This window comes from Equus przewalskii, chromosome 5 (assembly GCF_037783145.1).
Source record: "Equus przewalskii isolate Varuska chromosome 5, EquPr2, whole genome shotgun sequence".
Classification (NCBI taxonomy): Eukaryota; Metazoa; Chordata; class Mammalia; order Perissodactyla; family Equidae; genus Equus; species Equus przewalskii.
In genome coordinates, this window is record NC_091835.1 from 3,609,147 (window position 1) to 3,635,888 (window position 26,742).

The window sequence follows — 26,742 nt, forward strand, 5'->3', positions numbered from 1 at the left end:
AAGGTTCCTTCTGATAGAAGCAAGGTGTGTGAAAACAACATTCCCCTCTACCGAAGATGACTTACACAGATCCAGTGAGGGACCCAGGGCCAACCCATACATTAAATACCAGGAACTTTTAATGTATTCTTTTTAGATAAAAATACATATAAGTATACATTTTAATGTTTTCTTCCTCTCACCCCAAGAGATATTTCTGCAGACCCCTTGAATACACATACACCTCTTTTGAAACTACTGGGCTGAAGAGTACACTGTTGGACCTCTCTTGGCACGTTTAGTCCTAGCCCAGCTCCTGGTAAACTTCCTGGCCAAAAGCAGGAGGAATTTCGTACCTTGTGCTTAGTTTGCCTCTAACACTGTTTTCACTCTCATGCAGATGTGCCAGAATCAGGGTTAGCCCCAGTCCGACTACCCGCCAAGCTTCAGGCCCATCTTCTGCTGAGCATGTTCTCTGGTTCCTTGTGGATGGCTCAGCATCAACCTGTCACAGCTGCTCATCACTGCTAAGCTGAGTGCCGTTGACAGTATGTCAGCCTTATGATTATATATGAAGGACAACACGTCACCTCAATGCACTTAAGTCTTTTCTTTATCTGATGTGAAGGTTAGAACGACTTTTATTTTTTTATCTGCTTAACTCTCAGTAAATCAAGCAAGAAGTTTTAAAAAGATGAAACGTCTTGTAATACAGTTTGTACGAAAAATAGCATTTTAGGTTCCTACCCAATGGCTTCAGAGTAAGAAGAGGATCTGAAGTATCAGAAAGACTAAAATGGGAGAAAACATCTACACTTTCTTCTCTTTTTTTTTGACAGAAATTGTTTTTTAAATAAACTTTTAATTTTAGAATAGTTTTAGATTTATGGAAAAATAATTGCAAAGATAGTATATAGTGGACTGTATGATTAACACTCAGTCCCAAACCCATTAAATTTTTTTTTTTATTTGGTCGGATTGGTTTGGTTTTTATTTTTTGAAATCATGAGCATTTAATGTCACTTCAAACGATCTGAACAATAATTCTAAGATTTGCGTAAGGAGACACCACTGCCATATTCCAGGGATTTCAGGTAATAAAAACACCCTGCTTCATTAGAATAAGAATTCAGAGCTATGACCTCTGGCCTCTGTAAGTAGATTCAGGAGAGTTGAAAACTGCCCCCTGGGCAAATATTTTAGGAGCTGAAGAGCATTCAGCTTCATTTAAGAAACAGCTTGTCATCAATATGCCCAAGAGACTGACAATTTCTATTTATTGCTTAATGAGAATGAACCTGGAGTCTACTGGGGTTGCTTGTCAGCCCCAGGACAAGAAGGAGACACATCTTGAGGAGTAGACCAATCTTAGAAAGGCTAGGAAGGTCACTAGTCTGGGTAAGTTTAGACGCTTGCTGCCCTATAATAGCCCAAAGAGGAGAATGACTGAACTCAAAACGAGGGCAGTGACCACCCTTTGCCACTAGAACCTCAAACCTTTAGAATATAAACTCCTTAGGGGCAGAGGGCCTAATTCTCTGTGTAGAAACTGTGCCTGACACATAGTTGGCACTCAAAAGATATTTGTAGATTGACTGACTGAAGAAACTTGGTGATTTCTACTCTGTATAAAGATTAAGAAGAAGCCACTGAATTGTCGGCATAAGAGAGAAGCCCTAGGAGGAGGAAATTCATAGTTTTACATCCTATTTTTAAACCTGTGGATTCTGAAGAGAAAGTACAGACGTGGTCCAAGAAGCAAACAAAAATCCATAGCCCTTGCATAGAACATGCAAAACCATTTCTTACTGAAATCTGGAGCCTCTGAATGATGGGGTGTACCGTGGGGTTGAGAATGACCACTGCCTGAGGGAAGATTGACATAGAAAGGCTTATCAGTAGAGGCCAATGGTGCTGATCACATGTGAGGATAACAGTGAGCCATCACCTCCACAGAGGGTTCTCAGTACCTAGCATGGCTTTGGCAGCTACTTGGAGTGGGGGATGGAACTTGGTGTAAACAAGATGCTTCTTTGGACAATTCTCATTGCTTTACATCATGAGACTTTAGGTCTTTGCAAGCTACATGTTGCAAAACATGTATGTTGATATTTCATGTAATAATAATTGGCATGCTTTGGGATCAGTGTGCACAAGTGGAGAGCATTTTTCAGTTTCTAGGTAGCCACCTAGCCACATAGAAAACACTTAGAGCAATAGATCTTCTTTATATTATGGACATCTGATAATTATAAAACTTAGTATTTCTTGAGCACTGACTAAGCACTTCAGATTGCTAAGTACTTTAATCTTTACAACAACACTATATGGTTGGTAGTATTGCAATCTCCATTTTAAAGATGAGGAACTGACTCTTAGAGAAAAATTAAGAAACTTCAGATCCTCAAACATCTAATAAATTTGGATTCAAACCCTGATTTTGTTAATTTGAGAGCCTGCAAGCTTGATCACTTTGTTACATTCACAGAGAGCTTAATAAAATTAACTTGGGGGCTTTCTCTTTACATTGTTCCATTGTTCTGTCACTAAACAATGTAGTTTAAACAAAATGTAATATAGCCACACGATAAGAGACCTGAATTGGGGTTTGCTGCCTTAAAACCAAGTTTTGTTTCATTTACTTCATCAACAGTTCTGTACTCACCCTTCTTATGTAATTGGCCCTTTGCAGAGAATACAAAGAAGCATAAGACACAGACCCTGCCCTCAGGGATCTTATATTCTTGAGAATAAGAGACCATACATACAACATAACAAATTAAATAATTATAAAATTTGTATGCTAAGTTCTGAGTGAGTTGTACAGACAGACATGTGCCATGGAAGTTGAGAAGAGAGAGGGAGAGATGGGTGCTTGAGTAGGCAGGGAAAGTCTTATGGAGATAGAAGTTGAGCGATTCCTTAGAGAGTGAGAAGGATTTGGGTAAATACAGAGGTAGGAATAATCTGCTTCTACACCTATTTCTTCCTACTAGAAAGAAGGCGAACAAAGAAAGGTAAAAACAATCACTAATGTGTCCATGGGGTAGTAACTAAACCAGTTTAACTAGAATGTGTAATTTGTATTGGGGAACAGTGAAAGAGAAAATGAAAATTAAAAAATATACGAGGAAAACCTTGAAGGGTCAGTCAAAGCTTTACTCTTGTGGGGCAGGGGAAGGGACCTGGGACTTAGAAGGTCGTAGCAAGAAGGGTCAGCTGGACCGGGTGAAGTGGAAGACATCAGATGATTAAGCTCTGGATGGAAGGGAAGAGTAGGTACAGTGAGAGAGGGACATGTGGTAGGTAAATTTATGGTCAAAGAGGAAGAGGATGAAGACTGAAATCTTGATGAGTTTGAACCCTGTGATAACGTCATCTGCAAAGAGTTGGTCATGTGGGTAGAGAGCAATTATAGAGAAGACATATAGCTTAGTGGATCTGAAGAAATCAAAGAATTTAAAATTCTTTATATAATGTGAGCATTCAACAAAGAGTTTGAAATTATTGAGGATGGCACCCAGTTTTAAATACCAAAATAAAAATATGAACCAGATTCGGAAATTCTGAAAATAACAAGGAAGAGTCAATGTTTTTTGGGAGGTGGAGGCAGAAGGAAAGAAAGAAATGCAAAAACATTAAACAGTGGCATATCTGGATGTTTTCAACATCAAAGGAAGAAAAATGGAATAATAATGGCAAGTTAGGGATCTGGAAACCCATGTATCAGCCGATTTCTTTTTCCCATTGAGTGGTTATGAGAAGGGCAGGCAAAGGTGTAATCTTCACTAGAGACTAAACACATGCTGTGGTATCTTCTGGAAAAATCCAGTTTAGCTTAAGGGGAGTGGATAATGAAATGAGGTCAGAAAATGATGACTCCAGGGCTGGCCCGGTCACGCAGTCGTTAAGTTCGCACTTTCCGCTTCTTGGCAGCCCAGGGTTCACCAGTTCGGATCCTGGGTGTGGACATGGCACCTCTTGGCATGCTATGCTGTGGTAGGCATCCCACATACAAAGTAGAGGAGCATGGGCATGGATGTTAGCTCAGGGCCAGTCTTCCTCAGCAAAAAGAGGAGGATTGGCAGTAGTTAGCTCAGGGCTAATCTTCCTCAAAAAAAGAAAAAAAAAAAAAGAAAATGATGACTCCACTTTATTTAACACTTTTCAGTGACAATTATAAGTATGGAATCATGCAAGAGGAGTTTAAATAAGTGAAGCAGAAATCTTATCAGACGTAGACTCACTGTGGGAAATGGAAACTTATAAGGATAGAATCAAACCTGAGAGTTGGGAAGTGGTGGTGGCAGGGGACAGTTTTGGACCTCAGACAGCCAGTATGAGTAACACGAATGAGGGGAAGAAGTTAGCTGAGAGGCCTGAGAAGAACATCAGACATTTCCAGGCACAGGACATCAGGAGAGGAGAGCCTCTCCACGAACATGGCTACACAGGGTCAGTTTCAGTAGCTAGAACAGGATGTCTCACGGTGTGTTGAGCACCCACTCTGACCCATAGAACTGATCAGGTTTCAGTCTTGGAAACATTGACTTTGGGAGCTTACTTGGGGAAGTGGGGAGAGGACGAGGAGGTTCTTGGTAAGATGTAGGAGTCAAAACAACTCTACCTCTAATAACAGCTTTCTCTGTTGGAAACTGAAGGACTATCTGGGGAACATGAATAATTGACATTTTATTGTTTCTTTACTCCAGTAAATTGAATATAATGATGACCTTAACTTACTAAAAGATTTTGAAGTGCCCCCTGAAATCATCAAGAAAAGAATGAATTGTTGTATATTTATTTCTTGTTCTTCAATCATCGTTTCAAACGCCACCTCTTCCAAGAAAGCTTTTCTATGGAAAGGAGGGTGTGTATGGATGCATGGAGTTGTTCCCTAGCATTATTTCTGCATTACCCTCATTGTCAAGTGTTACTTGTCCTCATTTGTGGGTGTGTGTACTTGTGCACACATCTGTGGAGTTCTTTACAATTTTCTCACCTGTGTTATTCCTGTATTCACCACCACAGTCAAGATACTGAACAGTTCCGACACCACACATCCCTCCTATCCTTCCTGTACTCGCTTTTTGAACTAAAAATAAGTTAATAATAATAATGTTAAAAAATGAGTAAATCAACCAGCCTTATGAATCAAGCACTCCAACACATGCTAGTTTTACTACTAGCTTAGGCAGGGCAAGGTTCATTTGCAAATGGTCGGGTGCTTCTGATGTAAATTTCCCTGAGCAACACTCCTTAACAGGCACATCTGACTATGTATTTTTGTGAAGGTATAGACATTTCTTTAGCATCTCTACACGTATTTATTTCTCTGTCCAGAATAGAATTGAGAATACAATCACTCATTATTTATTTAGTCCACACTAAATATCATTTATTTTAATTACAGAGATCTATTAAGTAATATTAACATCAAACTAGTGACTTTGTTATCTGGCTTAATCACCCCAAACTCTTATTGCTCCTTTTATACACAACATTTTACCCATGTTTATCAGATGTACATGATGTTAAAGTCCATTTAGGAAAAATATTAAAACATGAATACACATTGTATTTTATTTGTATTTTAAGTAGGAAAATATATTTAAATGTCTTTTTAATATAAGATATTAAAAATAAAAAATTACCTGGATTATCAACATCCTCTAAGAGTAAAATTATAGTCAGAATAAATACATAAAGCCAATGAATACATTGTTCAAGGGGTGAGAAATTAAAGGAAATTTGAAATTTATGGCAGCAAAAGGGAAATATAGGAAAATGAACTCAGAAGGTGTGCTGCGAATCCTTTAAATGATTTCGGCGCAGACACTAGGCATTCAGGAACTACTCTGAAGAATACTTGCCTAGCTGTGTTCCCTTCCAAGTCATCGGTTCTGTCAGTTGAGGAGATCTCTCGAGGTTTTCTCACCAGGAAATAGAAATAAGTCCATTATTTGTAAGAGATTAAATATTGATCACAATTTTATATTTGTTTCATGTTAAAATCTCTATGTAAGTGCTTCATTATTGCATTCAGTTTCTGTATGATTGTTCAGTTCAAAAAGCAACACAGTAGAATTCGCTTCTGCTGTCAACATAAAAATGTCGATATAAAATAACGGAGATAACATTCTGTGTCGTTTTGTGAGGTGTTGTATAGGATTTTAGCTCTCAACCAATAACCAAGTGTTGAAAAGTGAATGGTCAACATGAAGTATTGGAGGCAAACAACTGAAAGGAAAATGAGCGTGGGCGCTGGACTCACATGGCAAGAGTTCCTGGCTCTGCCACTGAATAAGCAAACAAACTCTCTGTGCCTCGGCTTCTTCATTTGTAAAATGGCCATGATAACAATAATAAAATCTATTCAATAGAGTTGTTGGGAAGGTTAAGTTAGTTGAGACATGTATATCACTTAAAAGATTCCCAAGTACATATTAATTGCTCAATAAATGTGAGCTGCTACTAAATGAGACATACTTTTTTTTTATTTTATTAAGATTATGATAGTTTACAACTTTGTGAAATTTCAGTTGTACGTTATTGTTAGTCATGTTGTGGGAACACCACTTCACCCTTTGTGCCCTCCCCCCACCCGCCCCCCTTCCCCTGGTAACCACCGATCAGTTCTCCTTGTCTATATGTTAACTTCCACCTATGAGTGGAGTCATACAGAGTTCGTCTTTCTCTGAATAAGACATATTTTTTAAAGTAATCTTAACTTTTATCCTGAGTGTCTTATGTAAGATTATACTGAAAAAAAGACATTTATAATTGTTAAAAGAGCGATCTCAGAGATCATGCAATAACACTTGAAACAATCGTTGAAAATTAGCTGATCTTGCTATTAAAATTACTACTTCTTTATCATAAGAATTAACAACACAATTCTGTACACAATAGATTTATAGAGAAACCCATGTAAAAGTTTGCCAGCTAACTTCTTCCCTCTACATGTGTTGATAAGGAGCAATCTCCAGGGATTTCAAAGTATTGCAGAATTTTACAAGTAAATGGAGGGTGTAGTGGGAAGATCGAGGTAGAATAGGTATATAGGCTGTTAGCCTTTGTCTGATAGTTCATTTCCCTTTCTTTTATTTCCTCTGTCATCATTTCTCTGCTTGACATTTCCCAGCACCTTGCTATCCGTTATTGCTTATTTATCATATACCATATTTAATACCAAGCATGACATCGTATTGATCAACCCATTATGTCTTTCCAGCTTGTCCGTCTACTGTGTTCTGATGGTTTTACACATTAGCTCTTTTGAATGATGGTGTAATTTGATTCAGAGTCTCCTGGTACATACTACTCCTCGAGAATATATCAGGCACTTCAGTAAGCGGCTTTAGTTCTTTCTGGCAAACAACACTAGGTTATGCTTTTACCTGCTGACCACTCGTTATTAGTCTCCTTTGCAAGCTTTTCTTCCTCTGCCTGTCTTTTACATGGTTTTCTTCATGTTTTTTTCCTAGATTCTCTTCAATTGCTAACCTTCATGGTCTGCTTGGATGAGCTCTTCTTCAATAGTTCAATTATAATCTATATGGTAAATGGCCCCAAAATCTAGGCTAAACTTCTCTATTTCTTTTTGATAACTCCATGTGGATCTCCTACAGATGTCTAAACTCAGCATGACCACCCTGAACTGATTATTCCCCACCAATCTACGGCAGAGAATGACACCCATAAATGTGTAAATTTTCCTTAACTCCTCACTCTGCTTACCTCCCACAGCCAATCAGTCACCAGTTCCTGATAAATCCACCTCAAAAAACCCTTTCTATTTGGTCCTTTTCTCTCCATCTCTACGGCCACAACCCTATTCCAGGCTACCAGCATCCCTTGCGTGGATTATTGCAAATCTTCTAAGTGGTTTCCCTCCATCCAAAATATTCTCCAGGGATGCTGTCAAAGTAATGTTTCTTAAGTGTGAATCTAATTGTGTCACTCTTCCATTTAAAACCCTTCAATAACTTCTTGTTGTCAGAATAAAACTGAAACTCTTTGTTTTGACTCCTAAGGCCCTTCAGGATCTGGTACCATCCAGGAGTCAAGCTGTTTAGTGGTGAAAGAATAAATTTCTTGATTACATGCCCAGATTTAGATCTTAACTCTTCGTTCATCCTTCCTCCATCCATCCATCCATTATTGATCAACCACTGTGTGCCTGGCACAGTTTTTGCCTGTGTGGATACCACAGTGATGAACGCAAAGCCTGCCCTCCTGGAGCTTTCATTCTAGAGGCACAAGTCAAACGATTAACAAGAGAACAAGTATAGCATGTCAGATAGTGATAGAGAGTTCCAGAGCAGCGGCTGTGATTAGGTGAATGTGCATATTTAGTGGCTTTCAGAGAGATGGCAAAAAGAAGGCAAATCTCCAAGGTAGAGGAGTATTGAATAGCCTCTCTTCCTAACTCAGATCATCTTGGGGCTAAATGTCTCTGGAGCGCATTAAATTTTATTTATCTTAGTATCTAAAAGAATCTCCAGCTGCTGCATGGAGAAGAGCCTGTGAGGAAACAAGAGTGGAAGCAGGGAGACATTTAAGAGGCTATCTGCAGTTGTCCAGGACACAGATGAAATTAGACTAGTAATGGTGGATGTGGTGAGGAGTGGAATGACTCTGAGCATATTTCGAAAACAAAGCCCACAGGACTTGCTGATGGATTGGATTGAAGGACTGGAAAAAAGAGATGTGTCAAGGACCACTTGAAGGTTTTGACTTGAGCAACTACAAGTGGTAGAGCCATTCGCTGAGATGGGAAGGAATGAGGGAAGATTCTATTTAGATTTCAGAGAGGAGAATCAAGGATCAAGGATTTGTTTTGTTTGAGATGCCTGGTACATGTCCAAGTGGAGATGTTAACTAGGCAGCAGGATATGACACTACAGAGTTCAGGTGAGTAGTTTACATTGAGAGATAACATTGGCTGGCATTTGCATACAATGGTTTTAAGCTATAGGATTGAATGAGGATACTGGGGAATGAGTATTGATCAGGAGTGTGTGAATAAATGGCTCTGCATGAAAAGAAATGTATGTATGTATATGTATATATCAGCGGATTAGTCTAACCTTTAGACAGGACTTGCTGTTTCTAGTTTGCCTCAGTCCCCATTACCCACTTTGCTATGCATATGTACTTACAGAGGCCCTATTCACTTGTCTATATTAGCTGTCCAACAGTTTTGACATTGGAGTTTGTTAAACAGGAGTAGTCCTTCTTTCTGGGTCATTTTTATTTTGTTTAGTTACTGCATGCTGTATTACATGCTATTTGTCTCAAATGCCACATCGCTGGTGAAATTGTGTGTCATTAGTCCCAGCTTCCTTAGATTCAGATCAATGTCAGTTATGGCAGTGAAAGAACAAGCTAAAAATACTCTACTTTCTAAATATGTTTTTCAATGCATGTAAAGATTATTTCTCCTTACCTGGAAATTCTTTCATTTCCTCTTATTGAACTGAGAAGTTGGCATACTGTATGTAGCTGCTGGGCTGTGGGTAGCTCAGGAGCAGTGTTTTCAAGCGAAATTACCCGGTTGCCTTGAATAATAATATAAATGTTTTGGGTATCATCTTGGGGAGGGCAATATTGGCACATAAGAAATATCAATACCTTAGCTTTGATCAGTCCTCAAAGTTGAGATCAACAGATTGGAAGAGATTTTTAAAAATCTTTTTCAAAATACGGTAAAGAAGACTTATTTTACCTTAATTTTTTTAAGTAAAGCAATAATTTCAGATGTAATAAAAAGAGCCACAACAGTAATTTATCATGGAAATGATTCAGCGTAGAAAACTTATATTCTGAATACACAGATTTGTCAGTAGGTGAATGTAAGGATCACAGCGTTACCACGGGATGCTAAACATGGTCTGAATCAATGGCTCCTCGCCCAGGGCAGGAGATGGGCTTTCAGCCAGATGCTATAATTTTTGAAGTGATTTTTTTCTTGTCTGGAAGATGTATGCAGTATAACTAAAAGACAATGGAAAATATTTCACATTAAAACCAAGATCATTATTTTATAGCCAACTAGAGTCAAACTTTTCTCTCTTTTAAAATTTTTATCCCTCTTTCTGTTCTCTCTGTTCCCTTTCTGCTCCACTCAACTTTCCCTTCATGGTTTACATGTCTTGTGATATTTTTCTTTTTCTTGCAGATCATACATATAATTTCCTGTGCGGCTCTCAGTATCTCCAAGACCTAGGATGCTCCTTGAGAGGTATGATACTATTTTGAGGTAAGTTATAGCATAAAACTGCATTAGTTACCTCATTTTTGAAAATTATACCAAATTCCCAGATCTGTGGCAAGCCGTTGCTAGTAAAAACATAATCCTAATGGTTTTCATAATTGATGTTTTCAAAACCAGAAATAATTCTGAGCATGTTGCATCCTCTTTTAAGGACTTCAGTGGCGAGAAAGGATTCTGTGTTTTGCAAGGTTTACTAATACTATATTTAGACTTTCTACTGCTGCATTTCTGTAGCAGAAAGACTTAAGAAGTTTTCTCTCACTCTAGTTTGTGAAGCACTAATGGAACATATATATTTCTACTTTTTTTCGTAGAACTCCAGGAATGTATTTTTGTGGCCAATAATTCCACATGGAGTATGAGCATTTTGGCTAGTACTTTGTAAGATCTTTAAAAGAAGACATCATTACACCATCCTGTTGACCTTTTTCAATAAAATGTAAGATTCAGTGAGGGCTCTCCCAGTTAATATTTAAGTTCTTGTGTCCTACTTTAGAATAACTTTTGGAATTAAAATTTCTGCAATGCTTATTGGCCTACACATTAATTATAAACTGCTTGACCTTAATCAATTTCTCTTCTTTCTGTTAGTCCAAATTCATACTTGGTGTTTAAATAACTTAAGGAACATGATCTGACTCATACAAAAGCTCCATTGACTTTTATTGGAGTCGGTGAAATTTTGTCAGACATCCAGAATCTAATTCTTTGCTACATCCCAAAAAAACAAACTACAAGCGAGAAGCTGGTGAACTTTGTGCCGTATAGCAAGTTAATGTTCTTTTAATGTTTTTCCTGGTCTCAATGGGACTTTTTGATAAATATGTAGCATTTATAATGACATTCAGATTCCTGGTAGGTAAGTATTAATTTATAATATATACATACACTTAATGATTTTATTATATAAAATATTAACATTACCATTTATTATCATCATTATTGTTATTTTTCTTAAATGTTCAATTCTAGGCACCCCAGTTAAATGGCATCTGTATACAGAAACAATAAATTCTTGCTTATTGTTCATTCCTAAAATATTGAGGCATAGTTTTAACAGTGATATTGGGTAGCTGGAAATATTCCTCGTGTGGATGGAAGTGAATTAAAGGTTACCTAAAATAGAATGAATCAAAGGAAGCTAACAATTCCAGAATGATAATGACATAAGGGCATGTGTTCTACCTCCCAACCAAAAAAGTACCTCTTTGATCAAAGTAAATGAAACACATGGGTAAGGTGGCATGGGGTGGGGGGAGGATGCTTACCTTGGAAATTACTGTGTTTACAAACACAGACCACAAATGTCAAAGATTTTCTTCCCAATAGAGTAGAGTGTAGAAGCAAATTAAGGGAAGACGCCATCTCTTTAGAGAGTATAACAGCCTATGGGAGGTAGAGGAAATTCTGGCAGGCCCTGGTAATATCAGAGGGACAGAGCTCCAGGCTGCAGGCCGACTCTGAGAAAGGATGGGGCCTTGGAGCCTCTTTCCCACCACAGTCCAACAACATTCCGAGGCCCTGCTGGCATCCCTGGAATGTAAAGTGAGCACCCAGCCCCTCCTTACTTTGCTTCTCTGCTCTGGCTTTTTGATGGTTGCCTGAGCTCCTTCAGAGGAAGGAGGGGATCTCCCTCCCTATGAAGGCGTAGGTCTGAAATGGAGATGGACAAGCATAAGGGCATCAGAGGAGGTGGAGAAGAAAATATTGACTGCAAGACAAAAACTTAAAAACAGAGGAAACAGCATAAAGCATGAAAAACTGAAACTAAGATGACAGGAAAAATCTTGCTCTGCATCAGTTACCCTGGGTCCCAATCCTGGCTCACTGATTACTAGGTGTGTTCTGTTGAGTGAGTTTCTTAGCCTGTTTGTGCCTCAGTTTCCTCATCTATCACATGAGGATAATAAACACCCTATATATGAGGAGTAAGTAATAAAGTATCATTTAATAAAAGGGATTATGACAGCACCAAGCTCATACTAAGTGTTCTAGAAATGCTGATTGCTTTTATTAAATTAAATAATCTAATATGTTTAGTTTAAATCATTAAATTAAATACTGCTATTATTAAATCCATATGAAAACAGGCTTAAACTACTCATTTATTTAAAAGAGGAACACTAAAATTAGGTCAAAAACCATCTCTCTGGTATATCAAAGACAGACAACAGAAACAAAGTGACTCAAAAATTAAAAGAAAAGGCACAGAATGGCAGAAAAGCTAATTGCCGTTACCCCATCACATTCACTCTTGTAATACTATCCCAATCCCGGGTAAGGCCATCCTCTTCACCCCTGACTCCGGCCTTCCCTGGTTACAGCTGATTGAATCAGGGAGGGACATCTAACCAAGGACAACCAAGCCAGGGTCTGGCTAGTGGCCTGTGCTTTGTGTCCTGGCTGAAAAAGGCCTTAGAGAGGATCGGATTCGTTTCTTAAATTTGGGGAATTAAATGAGCTGAGTGGAAGAGTGTTGTGGAGTGAACTGGTAACTCCTTGTAGCCTTAAATGAAGTTCTCAGAAGGAAAAGGGATGTGTGGAAGGAAGCTTGCCCTGGGCTACCCGGTGGGGAACAGACCAGTGTTATAGTAAATCCCCGTTGCAGGAAGTAGTTTCTGCCCCTGCTTCCTGCTCTGAGAGCACCAGGTGACAGCAGCAGAGTCCTCCATTCAGCTGTGCTTCTTTGGTTAGGACTGGCATCCTGACAGGGAACGTTGTTAGCCTGGAGAATGGGGTGAGCTTGGACTTCCTGGCACCCCGGCCTCTCTCAGGGACTTTGCAGGGCAGCTCCCTCCCACGTGTGATGAGACTTCTCTTTACAAATCCATCCTGTGACCAAAGTTTGGAATGCAGCATGGGCTTCTGGAAGTAAGCGAAGGCAGATTAAGGAAGAAAGGCCCTTTACTGCGAGTTCTAACTGATGTTTCCCTTCAGGGCCCTGAGGCTTAAGCCTTTATTTCTGGAAGAATGGGGAGAGGAGGAGCTTGTCCCATTTGTTGCTAAGCAACCGAAGCTTTGCAGGCAGCGTTCGCAGGTCACGTTTGCTGCTATTGAGACTAGTGACAAGGTGGATGCAGCGAGGCAGGGCGAGGAGCCTCTTGATTCAAAATTTCTGTTTCTGTATTTTAAACAACAGAATTCTCAAAAACAAAACTGATTGCAAGCCTATCCAAGTTCTTCCAGAGTGGTGGTTTTAGAAATAAGCCAGGCCTGAGACAGAGGGGTAAGTTTCAGACTCAAACCAACACAGCAGGGCATCTTATCTTCCCATGCAAAGTCCAGCCTGGCCCAGTACAAAGGAAGGCAAGAATAAACTTAACAAGAAATATATATAATCTGTTTGAAGAGAAAACACCAACCAACCAACCAACCAACCAAATACAGGGCCTGAAAGGGTATTGGAATGAATGGAGAGACATTACATGTCCTTGTCAGGAGGGCAGGTATTGTAAAGGTATGAATTTTCTACAAATTTATACGTAAATATAACACAGACATCAGCTCTTTTTTGTCTTTTTTTGGCATGACAACATAATCCTTATTTATTTGGAAGACTAAATGTGTAGGGATATTTAGAAATATTCTGAAAAGGAAGAGTAATGAGTAGGAATTTACCAAAGACATATTACGCCATATTGTCAAGGCGAGACAATTGACACAGTGCGATGCTGTGTGATACAGCACAGGGATAAACAGACAGCTCAGCAGACGAGATGAACGAGTCCAGAAGCAGACGCACGTGGGAATTCAGCAAGCGCTATAGGCGACATTTCAAATCAGTGTACTGAATGAATTTTCCAAAAAGCATTTTGGAACAAATGGCTTAGAATTTGTGAAAACATTAAGTTGGAACCCTACCTCCCATTTACAGCAAAATAAACCCTACCTTTATTTTGAGATTTAAAATTAGAGATTTAAATTGAAAAAATAAAATCATAACGTATAAGAAGAAAGTTTAGATTAATAATGTTATAATCCTGAGTTGGGTAAGTGTATTGGTCAGCTCAGGCTGCCATAGCAAAATACCACAGACTGTGTGGCTTAAACTCCAGAAATTCCTTTCTCCCAGTTCCGGAGGCTGGAAGTCCAATATCAAAGTGCCGGCAAGGTTGGTTTCTTTGGAGGTTCTCTCCTTGGCTTGCAGATGGCCCCCTTTTCACTGTGTCCTCAAAATTCATATGTTGAAGTTCTAATTCCTAGTGTGACTATAGTTGGAGATAGGATCTTTAAAGAGGTATTTAAGGTTAAATGAGGTCATAAGGGTGAGGCTCTAATCCAGTGCATCTGGTGTCCTTATAGGAGGAGGAAGAGCCACCTGGGTGTGTGTGCACAGAGAAAGGCCATGTAAGGCAATAGTTTCGAAGGATAACCTCAAAGGCAGAACATAGTCACTAATTTCACTAGAAATAAAAGGAATTCAAATAAAATAATAAAAATCTCATTTTTTGTTGACTTGATTTTTTAAAAAATTGGTAAATCTCAGCATTGATAAGAATATTGGGACACAGGTACTGTACAAATACTCTCCCGCAGTGTTGGTGGGAGAGTAACCTGATAGAAATACTGTGCAGGGCAATTTGGTGATTTGTAACATATTAAAAAACTCTGTATGCCTCTCCATTTCTTAGACTTTATCCTAAAGAAATAATCCAATGGGTGAGCTAAAATGGATGTACAAGAATGTAAGATTGTTTCAGGTAATAAAAATAGAAAACGAATTTGATGTCAGTAATTAGAGTATTGGATGAACCAATTAAGATACAAGTTATACAATAGAATACTCTTCAGTCATTAAGAAATATATAGTAGACCAGTTCTCTGGATATGGACATAGAATGTCTAAGATGTAATGTCAAGTGAAAAAAAGCAGTTTATAGTAGGTTCCCATTTTTGTAAAAAATATAAATAGAAGTGCATATGCTGAAAAGTGGTTATATATAGTCTGAGTTGTTTACATTGAGCATACAATATTTTGCTAATCAGAAAAGAAAGTTATTTTCACTTTTTAAAAAAATCAACCATTTGTAGAAATAAAAAACATATTCTATATACAGAAAGAACATTTTAAAATATACAGAAAGCATATTTTTGAAACGACAGAAAATGAAAGTAGATAGACTCTTGCTTGAGGAAGCTCAGAAAATAGAGGGAAAAGGCCTTATAAGGTCTATGGGTTTAAATATTTGGGGAACATGGACTTAGAGCTTTCCTGTGAAAGCTTTATGCTGTCTCTAGATGGAATGTGGTAACTGACAAGGGCCCCTTGACACTGATGAGAAAGAGTTTGAGAAACGCAATCGGATGGTGGAGGAGAGGCGCTCTGCCACAAGCAAGAGTTTGTCCCCAAAGGGCATCTCTTAAAGTGGATGTCTGTCTCTAATGCGGAAAAGTATGCATCAGATTTTCAAAACTATGACACTAACTATTAAGATTAAAGAAAGTTTAATGGGGCCAGCCCCATGGCCGAATGGTTAAGTTAGCGCGCTCTGCTTTGGCAGCCCAGGGTTTCGCTGGTTAGGATCCTGGGTGCGGACATGGCACCGCTCCTTGGGCCACGCTGGAGTGGTGTCCCACATCCCACAGCTGGAAGGACCAACAGCTAAAATATACAACTATGTACTGGGGGGATTTGGGGAGAAAAAGCAGAAAAAAAAAAATAAGGTTGGTAATAGTTGTTAGCTCAGGTGCCAATCTTTTAAAAAAAAAAAAGGAAAGTTTAAGTAATTTCTCTCTTTCTTACTACACGAATTATTGTTTACTTGCTATGAAGTACTGTTCACTAAGCAAGCTTTCAAGTTGCTCAGTTTTCTTTTAAAGGGCATATTGGATTTTAAAGGAACAAATGTATCCTTATTATAAATGGCATAGGAACTTCTTTGTTGCCAATCTGTATTACACCTTATATAATGTGACTTTTGTCAATTTTATTTTTTTATCTTTTTTTGTTTCCTAACAAGTTAAAAGTATATTTAAAAGTATGCAAAGTTCACTTTTTACAGACTCCACACTCAGTCTGTTTTGTTGACCCCTCGACATGCCCATGATGCTAAAAATTCCACACTGGCATTTCAAATGGGAGTGAAAAAGCATACTGAACTCCTTTCAGCAAGCTCAGTGCCAAATGAGGAAAAAATATATTTTATTTATCACAAGTCCATGTAAGGACCAACATGTACGATGCTTGCATTTAGTATTGAAGAGGAAATAACAGGAAAGGAATGATTTTTAGGTTTTGATTACCCACCCTACTCTCCACTACTCCACCATTTTTGTTTTCCTGTAAAAAAAGGTAGGTGCAGATGTGAAGCCACATCTTCAGGTTTACTTTCATGTCGTTGGTGTTGGATGCAGTGTTTTGCCTGTGAGGAGGCAGCAAGAAAGGGCTGGGAAAGAGAGGGCCAGAGTCAGAGGAATAAAGTATATAAAGGGTTATAGACACTTGGAAGGTGAAATGCACCCCCTGGGACCCAGAAATGAGAACGAATAACCAGGAAAAGAAGGATGAGAATCGGCAAGCACAAGGGAAATTTGGTATTCAGAAGCTTCTGGACTACAACTACTGCCCGTCTTTTCTCCCAACACAGACCCAACAGAAGGGCTTCCCTTTTTCCTGAGGAGTGAATTATTTTAATTCATGACATTTTGAGTCAGGCATTGTACTGAAGGTTCCATTATATATGTATTACTTTTTAGAAAAAGAAAAACAGTTCCTTCAAATACATTCTATATACATCTAACATTAGCACAGAGGTTTGAAAGAAATCAAAGCAATGCCGATGGCTTAAGATATTTAGACATTTTTCAAAAATCAAAAATATAAGAGTAATTTAAGCAATCCCAAAGTAAAATTTCACATGAGAAGTGTGTATTTTTAGCAGATAGTAATCAAAGAGAATTGGAAGTGAGCTCTTATGAAATTTTCTGAATGTTTTAGATCGATGTTTAGTCATTTCACAGTAAATGGGCAGAGGATTGAGATCACCCCTCCTGTTCCTTAAGTTATATGTTAGTGTTTATACAAGTCTTGGCCCCAATAAAGTTATCACTACCAAGTTACATTAAAATAACTGTTAAAGAATTACAAAATAAAATTTACATTAAAACAAACATATGTACATATATTGCTAAAGAAAAATATTTAAAAGCTTTGAGCAAAATTGGATAGCCTCTATAAGTCAGTTTGGCACATTTGTTAACATAAAAACTTGTCTTTATTCTTTTAAGCTTTAGGAGATCACAGTTTCTCAATCCATTCACAGACTGCTTTTTAACAGGTAGCTTAAAAACTTTTCCACGGCATACTCTTTTTTTTTAATGTGGTAAGAATGTCAGTAACTTTAGACATTTAAGATCAGTCTTTCCGACTTTTACAATACCCATTTAATATATACAAGTTGTTATTTAAAATGTATACTTGCCTTTTAAAAGCATTTCCAAATGAATATAGATATCCACAGTTTTCAGATTGTAAAGAAAAAAATGATTTCTTCGATTGAGGTAACTGATAAAACTGCTTTGTTAAAAAAAAATGGTAAAATATAACCTTTTAACAAAGGAGCGTTTCTAGACTTGAGAATGTTACAAAATATAAAGGTTAGGTGGAAATAACTGATTATGTATCATAAGCACATTTTTAAGTACCAATGAAAAAATCCCAAATGAAATGTTTACAAATTCAAAATTATTCCTGAGAATTAATGTTTTAAATAAAATTTAATATGTAAATGGTTAAATTTTCTTCTTTAATCTAGGAAGTAATAACCCTCTCGCTCTGGAAGGATGTATTGGGAATATATTGGGAGTATTACTTTGTAGTTTTGATTCTCACCTTGTCCTTGTAACCAATTAACAGTGCTCAGATCCGACTCACACAGCTATCTGCCTTTGCTGTTATCTGATGTTGCTCAGCTGAAATGTCATCCTCATCATGCAGTTGTGGAAACTGATGTTATGCATTATATCAACCATCATATATCAACTGACTTTTATATGCCAGGCACTCTGCTAGACTCTGGGCATACAAAAGAAAATGGGCATTGGGGTCAGTCCAGCAGTGTAGTGGTTAAGTTTGTGTGCTCCTGTTTGGCCAGCCACGGTGGGCAGGTTCAGATCCCAGGTGTGATCCTATATGCTGCTCATCAAGCCATGCTGTGGCAACAACCCACATACAAAATAGGGAAAGACTGGCATAGATGTTAGCTCAGGGACAATCTTTCTCAAGCAAAAAGGAGAGGAAGATTGGCAATGGATGTTAGCTCAGGGCCAATCTTTCTCAACAAAAAGAAGGAAAAAGAAAAAAAAAGAAAATGGGCCTCATTCTTGACTACAAGATTTAGCAACAGTGACCATGGAGTGTGAGTATTGTAAAGATTATGAGAATGGCTGGGAATACATAGGAGAGAAAACAAATTCCATCTGAATCAAGAAAGTCACCTTAGAGAAGATGAGGGCTGAGTCAAGTATCTTAAATAGACATTAGACAGGCAAAGATGAGCGCTGAAAGGATGAGACATTTTTTGCAAAAGCAACAGCCTGGGCAGAGGCACACGTAGGGTATATTGACCATTCTGGGAATAACTGAAGAAACTCAGAGGCTCACTTTGGGTTGGGATAGGAGAGGGGAGAGAAAGTGGTTAGGGATGGGATAGGAGACATCGCCAAAGGCTAGATTATGAAGGGCTCTGTACACTGTGTTAAATGGACTTCGTGCTGAAGGGTGTGGAGAACCAGGAAAATTCATCAGGTTTGATTCTCTAAAGAGAACCTTCTGCTTTGGAGAAGGGGCAAGATGGCAGGATAGTGAGTCTCTGGGGAGGCTCTTGTAATAACCCAGATACAAAAATGATAAAGGTCCAAACTAAGGTAGCAGTAGCAGGAATAGAAGGAAAGAGACCATGTTAAGGTTATTCAAGACATTAAATAGTTGTTTAATTTGGGAATGTATTGCTATAATTCGCAACATAAATAAGTCAGAATGAAAAAGACATTGAACACCTAGGTCAGGTGTCCAGAGTCATTTGTTAATTCAACATACCAAGGTGATTTTAGAAAGAATGACTGTATAAGAACAGCCAAGAAAGTTTTCAAAGATGAATAAAGAAAATAGGAAGCTTGCACTATATTAAAACACTATAAAACTGTCACAATAAAACAATGTGATTCTGATACAGAAAGAGTTAGATCAATGGAACAGACCCCAAAACATCAATAAATGTTTATAGGTCCAAAAGGATCATAAGCAAAATTAAAAGGCAAACAACAAACTGGAAAAATACTTTGGCCATCTAAGGAAGATAATGGATTTATTCATAACTTTAATGAAAAAAGATCTCTCGAAATTACATAAAAAATGGACATAACACTGACAAAAGGTATAAACTTCTCCAAATATAAACAAGTAGGCAATAAGCATGTTCTTATTGAATGAAGTCCAAATTTATTCTTATATTGAAAAACAAAAATTAGAACAAGGACATGCTGGGGCCAGCCCAATGGCACAGCGGTTAAGTTTGCACGTTCCGCTTCTCGGTGGCCGGGGTCCACCAGTTCGAATCCCGGGTGCAGACATGGCACCGCTTGGCACGCCATGCTGTGGTAGGCGTCCCACCTATAAAGTAGAGGAAGAAGGGCATGGATATTAGCTCGGGGCCAGTCTTCCTCAGCAAAAAGAGGAGGATTGGCAGTAGTTAGCTCAGGGCTAAACTTTCTCAAAAAAAAAAAAAAAAAAAAACAAGGACATGCCATTTTTACATACTGAATTACAGAATGTAAAACATAACCCCAATTGTCAATGAGTATGTGGGGAAATGGCCACCTTCATATATTCCTCATGAGAGTGAACACATGACAGTGATCTGCAACACCTTTCTGGAGAGCAATTTTGGCAACATGCGTTTAAATCTTAAAAATGTGCTTTGACTCAGCAATTCCAGATACAGGAAGTTATCCCATGGAAATCTAAATACGTGAAGAAATTTCATGTTTTTGCCTGTGTCCTCCAAAAGCTGACCCTGAAACAAAGCTTTGTGGGTGAGTCCTTTATCAGATTTTCCTCCCAGGAAATAGTAGCAAGGACAAGGGAGCAAAGTAAGGAAGGAGGGAGGGCCACAAAGATGCATTATTGATTCAGTCACCATTATGGGCAAGAGGGTACTGATATCACCAGATCATCTGGGAAGCCAAGGGAAACGTGCTTCAGGCTTTCCATCTGAGGGGAGGGGGCAGCACTCATGCACCTGCCCCCATCTCTCACTGGGCAGAAGTTTACCTCACGGGAAGTTAACGCTACCACATTTCCAGGTTACCCATGAAAGGTTTCTCCCTATTCCCTACCCTCCCAGAGTCCCGAGTCCAGCTTGAGGGTCGTTCTACCTGGGCCTGAGGTTAGGTGCCATCAGGTTGCACTTGTCTGAAGCTGATCCATGCCCTTGAACTGTCTGGAATATGAGGCTGAGAGGATCTGAGGTGGCGCGTGGGAGCTATCCAACAAAGTCCATCCCTCGCAAGGCTGAGATCTGTTCGTGTCCTCCACTGTATACATCTCCCCTACTATGCTACGAGGCCTCCAGTTCTTGTGAAAATAAGTTGCCCTCACTTCTTCCCAGAGACTCCTTCAAGGTGAAGGACAGCCATAGTCTCTGCAAAGACTTTATATAAAATGAGTGAAAAACAAGCAAGCAAAATAAGACACCTTCCAATCTCCACTGCCCCCGCTGGTCCTGAGGTTGTAATTGCTGCCTATCATTTCCCTTCTTCACCACCCGTTCAAGATTTCCCTCACCCGTAGCCAGCACGTGGCCCTCACAGTGGGAAGGGATCCAATGTAATCAACCTGCCAAAACTTGCTTGCTTATCTCCTTAAGGTATGATGCAATGTCATGTGTTGATCTTTGCTGCTGGCAGGTTGGTCATTCGGCAGTGGCAGTAGTTTGGCCAATCTTGATGACAGGGAGGCCATACTGCCGGGTTTGTGCATGGTCTCCACCACTGCTACTGTAGGTCCAGCGTTCCTAGTGCTAATATGGATAAGGAGAGAGCCCAGTTGATATCACAGGATAAGTCATACTGGTCTTCATGATGGGTTTGCTCTTGGGCACTGACGTCAGACACAAATCCTCATGCTTTGTGCCCAGTGTGATAGGTCTAGCCACATGCCTCTGTCACAGATTTACTTGTCATCTGTTTTCTAAACTTCTTTGCAGATCACTGAAAAACCAGCCTAGCCATTTGCCACTGCCTACGCCTCTCTGTATATCTTTAGCCTAGGTCACTTTTCCTTCTATATGAAGCGAACAACAATGTGTATTTCTCACCATCTTCCCACTGGGAGAACTTTCCTTCACCAGCGTCATTTAGGTCATCACTGAATGGTGCCATAATGCAGCATCAGTCCGTTTTTAGCTAACATCAAATATTGTGCTGACCCATCTATGAATCAGGCCCAATTACTTTCCTCCTCCATCAGTCGGGCTATAGAGAAGACCCTCCAATGCCTTGAAGCCATAGGTTTGAAGCCATAAAGAGGCACTGATGCAACAGAGTGGTTGACATGGGGTGTCTGGGCCACAGGTTGATGTCTTTATTTAAAGAGGATATGCTAGCATGCTCCAGATCAATGGGCCCCTGAATTATTGCGGGTTTTATCGTCCAATCTTTGACAGCCATGGGTTTTTCTAGGGAATCAGCTGCTCACCAGGTCCAATAGTGTGATGTCATTTGTACAGTAAATCAACAAGGAACCTAACCTTAGAAATTTTGTAGCGTCAGTTCTGTCGCATTCTATTTATAGAAACAGTCACAAGCCTGCCCAGATTCAAACTCCTACCTCTGGATAAGAGAGTGGCAAGTTTCTAGACTACCATGTGGAATAAGATATAATGTTGTGACCATCCTGGGAAAATATAATCTGTCACGTGCATTCTCTTGACTCACATAATAAATCCACTTTTACATTTCCACCTCCTTGAAACTTTTGACCACTTTCCTAATACCACTCCAAGGAAATTCTGCCATCTAGAATCATCTCATTTGCTTTAGGACAAGTTTCAAGGAGCCATCTCAGGAGAGTATTAGAAACAGCTCCAGATGTTCCTGACAAGACATTGAATCCTGACTTATGCACACGTACCCCCACGTCAAAAAATTTCCCTGATCCAGACTTTTATTCTAACACCTTCATTATCCATGCCTATGAGGCATTCCTGCATGCTTTCCTGAATCCTGCTAACGTATATATCATCCAGGTCTTGCAATTCCTTGGTGTTTAAGTAATTGTCCCAAGAGCAGGGACTGTACCTGGTAGCCACTCAGAGGTTTGACCCTGGTTATAGGCCTGGAGTCAATGAGGCATTTCCAGGGCAGGTCTTGCATCATCTTTCAAGGTACCAGCCTCAGGCGAGGTCATTCCAGATTCTCTATGCAAGGGAATAGTTCTCTTTGCCGGCGAAGGGGCTGCTTCAGCAAAATGGTGAGATCCGGAGAATGTGAGAGTTTGTCATTCTCAGGCTTTCCCATCCAAATGTTCTCACCTCAGTTCTCAGGTCCAACCTTTCACCTAGATGAGCCCTGACTCTGATATAGAAGATCTGTCCAGATGCTGCCTCATAATCTCATTTAAGCTCTGCCACCCTTCAATTATATCCTGTGCCTGATTTTCAGCCAGGTGGGCCTCATAGCTGGAGGAGATGAGATTCTCCTTAACCTGCCAAAGAGGGTCTCTGAGTTTCACAGTTTGCTAGAGTTGAATATTGACCATTATGAGGCTTCATTTGCTTGTTTTCCAAGTTTCCAATACAGTTAACAGAAACTAGCCTATATCACAATCCTTATAATGATAATAATTATAATTATACTTGCCCATATACCACTCAGATCGCTCACTTTCCACCTATACCTCATCTCAATCAACCAAAAGAGAAAGCTTTACTAACTGTGATGCCATTGCATGACAGGGGTTCTTACCATCAGTGAGGGAGCAGGGTCTTCATTAATGTCTGACCATTGAGTAATCCAGCTTCAAAATCCTACTGTGAGGATCTGAGTTCTAAGATCATTCCTGATACCATTTTTCTTAATTTTTTTTCCCCCAGAGAGCATAACCTAAAACAAATACTTATGTATGCATGCTTTACTTGGAGAAGTTTGGACAAGGGAAGCAAAGAAGAGAAAAAGGAAAATCACTGTGGACCATGGGTTGCTAAATCCTGTAGGACCATCTGAGAAATCTTATTAAATGCATATCAGGTCTGTCCTTTGTGGGAGAGAAAGGTGATAAGCATATATCCACTACTTTTCACTCCTATTGGTCAAAATTTCATCCCGTGAGGTGTGGGCACCACGGAGTTCCCTAGAATCCTATGCCTCAGTCAAGGGAGAGTTCCTGGGATGGGAGATGAGAGGTTCATCACAGGTACCTGAGGCAAGATGCTATCTGGTTGCATCTGTGTGAAGCTTGTCAGAGCCTGTGTACTACAGAAGTGTCTGAAATAAAGAGAGGGAAGAATGGAAGGATCTAAGGAGCATCTCAGAGGTGTCCAGTAGCACAGTCAGGGTACTGTCACTAACAAGTGAGAGCAATGTGAATTCCCATCAACTCAGGATTTGATAAATGAATTGTAGGATGTCCTTTGAATGAAACACTATGAATCCCTAACGAAAAAACGCAATAATAGAAGGATAGCTGATGATATAAAAATATTCACAATAAATTTTAAATTGGAAATTCTGTTTATATCAGCAATGTGTGACCTGATTTTACAAAATCAATTCTGTTTTGTATAAATCAATAATTTTCTCATTCTTGGGAATGGCTAAGATTTATGTGCTTCTTTTATCATTTCTTTTTTCCCATAGATCTTGTATATACTCCCAGGATTCTAACCAGGCTATAGAAGATCTTATTACTCTCTAGAAATTATTTATAACTTCCTACCAATAGAGAATTCCAATAATATTAATAATAACAACAACAATAAAATAATAATAAATCTCCTCTTCTTCCTTGTCTTCTTCTTCCTCCTTCTTCTCATTCTTCCTGGTTTTGTTCTTCTTCACTGATATTGCATCAGCAGGATAAAGGATGATGAATTAATGTTTCTTCTCCATGAAAGTCTCCGTTTACGAAATTTCTTATCAGCTACCTTACCGCTTGTATTCGTCAACTTGGGTTACTGTAAAAAAATATCATAGAGGGGCTGGCCCCGTGGCCAAGTGGTTAAGTTCGCGCGCTCTGCTGCAGGCGGCCCAGTGTTTCGTCGGTTCGAATCCTGGGCGCGGACATGGCACTGCTCATCAAACCACGCTGAGGCAGCGTCCCACACGCCACAACTAGAAGGACCCACAACGAAGAATGTACAACTATGTACCGGGGGGCTTTGGGGAGAAAAAGGAAAAAAAAATCATAGACTGGGTGGCTTAAACAATAGGAATTTATTTCTCACAGTTCTGGAGGCTGGAAAGATCAATTAGATTTCCAGGTGAGGGCTCTCTTCCTGGCTTGCAGATGGTGACCTTCTTGCATTGTCCTCAAATGGTGGAAAGAGAGAGGGGGAGCAAGCTCTCTGGTGTCTTTCCCTATAAGGCTACTAATGTCTTCATGAGGGCCCTACCCTCATGACCTCATCTGAACCTAATTACCTCCTAAAGGCCCCATCTCCAAATACCATCACATTGGGGGTTACAGTTTCAACATAGAAATTTTGGAGGGAGACAATTCAGACAATACAACTGTTATAATTGATATTATAGAATCATAGTCTCTTAGACTAGAATGGAATTTAAAGGAAATACAATTCAACATTTTACTCATAAATGGGGATCCTGGCTATAGGATTCCTGCAAAATGATGGTGCTATTTAACTCATTAGTCTTTAGGCATGGAAAGTTCACTAGCCCAGAATAAGCTTTTATTTTGTTCTTAAAGATTTCATTTTTTTCCTTTTTTCTCCCCAAAGCCCCCCGGTACATAGTTGTATATTCTTCGTTGCGGGTCCTTCTAGTTGTGGCATGTGGGACGCTGCCTCAGCGTGGTTTGACGAGCAGTGCCATGTCCGTGCCCAGGATTCGAACCGACGAAACACTGGCCTGCCTGCAGCGGAGAGCACGAACTTAACCACTTGGCCACGGGGCCAGCCCCCAGAGTAAGCTTTTTAATATTTGTGTCTTAGGATGAGAACAATCCCAAGGACAAAGTAACTTTAAGATCTTAATAATAATAATAATAGCGAGCACTTACATTGCTCTTACAATGTGCCAGGCAGAGTTCCAAGCGCTCTTCAAAGTTAAGGCATTAGGTCCTCATCTAACTCTATAACATAAGTGCTATTAGTATCCTTGTCTTACAGATGAAGAAACTGAGGCGCGGAGTTCAAATCACTTGCCCAAGGTCAACGGTTAGTAAGTGGTAGAAATGGGGTTTGAAACCTAGCCATCTGGCTCCAGAATCTGTGCACTTCAACCTTACATAAAGAAAATAATTTCCATAGCTTCCACTTTTATTTCCTTCATTCTCATTTGCCATTGCTTCTTTATTTTTCGTAAGGTTTCTATGATCTCTCGGCCAAATGAGATTCCAAAAATAACAATTTTAATTTTCAAATCGAGGGCATGATTTCTAAATGGACCAAGTTATTTTTGTGAACCCTACATAAAATTCAGGAACAGAACTTTGGGAAGGAACTTCCAGATGGCAGTAAATCTTCACAGTTCAGTAATTAAGCCTTTTGAGAATGTTACTCTGTTAGGGAGCCACTGCCTGATTAACTGTACAATATCAATTATATAAAACGGCACGAGTTTAATTCTGTCAAAATTTAGAGAAATCTGACATGCTGACACGGGACTCTGTGAAGTGTGATAATGAGCTGCCAAGTGTCATAAAGTGCCACGGGGGGAAAACACTCTCGCTTTCAGATTAAAGGTGTTTTTCTTCTTTATTCCTATTAGAGTGTGCTTTATTAAAACATTGTGAACACCTAGATACACACCCTGGTCCTGTTTGAAATGAATAGCCTAATGTTTTTTAGTTTTTATGAATGAAGTTCAAATGATATAAGCCAAACTTATAGAAGAAAATAAACATAGCATTTATTTTGGGTTGAGAAAGATTATATATCTAGGAAATTAGGCCCTGATCTCTTCTGCTTCCTCATTCCTGTGAAGAATGGTTTTCAGAAACTTAACTTTAACTTTCCAAGACTTAAAAGTTTGACTTGCCTAATTTTACAGTGACAGACACTTGTCTGGTCATTAAGGACAAATCCAGGCTGTTTAAATAGCAAAGCTGGAGTTAGTCAGTGACAGGATCTCTCAACGAAGTTCGGCTTTCTTGAAAACAAAGGCATGTCCTTTTCATAAAATATAGAAGAGACTTTATTATAAGTAATACTTATCATCAAATGTAAGAGCTTAGGGTTTCATCAATGAAGTAATTAGAGTAGTTAAAAAGTACAGGCTACTCTGTTTTGATTTTTCCATCATTACTT

The 26,742-nt window shown here is 39.2% G+C and overlaps 1 protein-coding gene across 2 annotated transcripts in view; it reads left to right on the forward strand.

Moving 5' to 3' along the window:
• The window catches only part of SPAG16 (sperm associated antigen 16), a 1,020,255-nt gene that overhangs the window by 20,678 nt on the left and 972,835 nt on the right, over window positions 1–26,742 (forward strand). Inside the window, exons 1-2 of one of the 2 annotated variants that reach the window (XM_070618198.1) lie at window positions 380–607; window positions 10,163–10,225. The gene's annotated coding sequence lies outside the window, so the exon portion shown is untranslated. Of the gene's footprint in view, window positions 1–379; window positions 608–10,162; window positions 10,226–26,742 lie in introns of those variants that run through there. The other variant, XM_070618199.1, reaches the window with a different exon arrangement.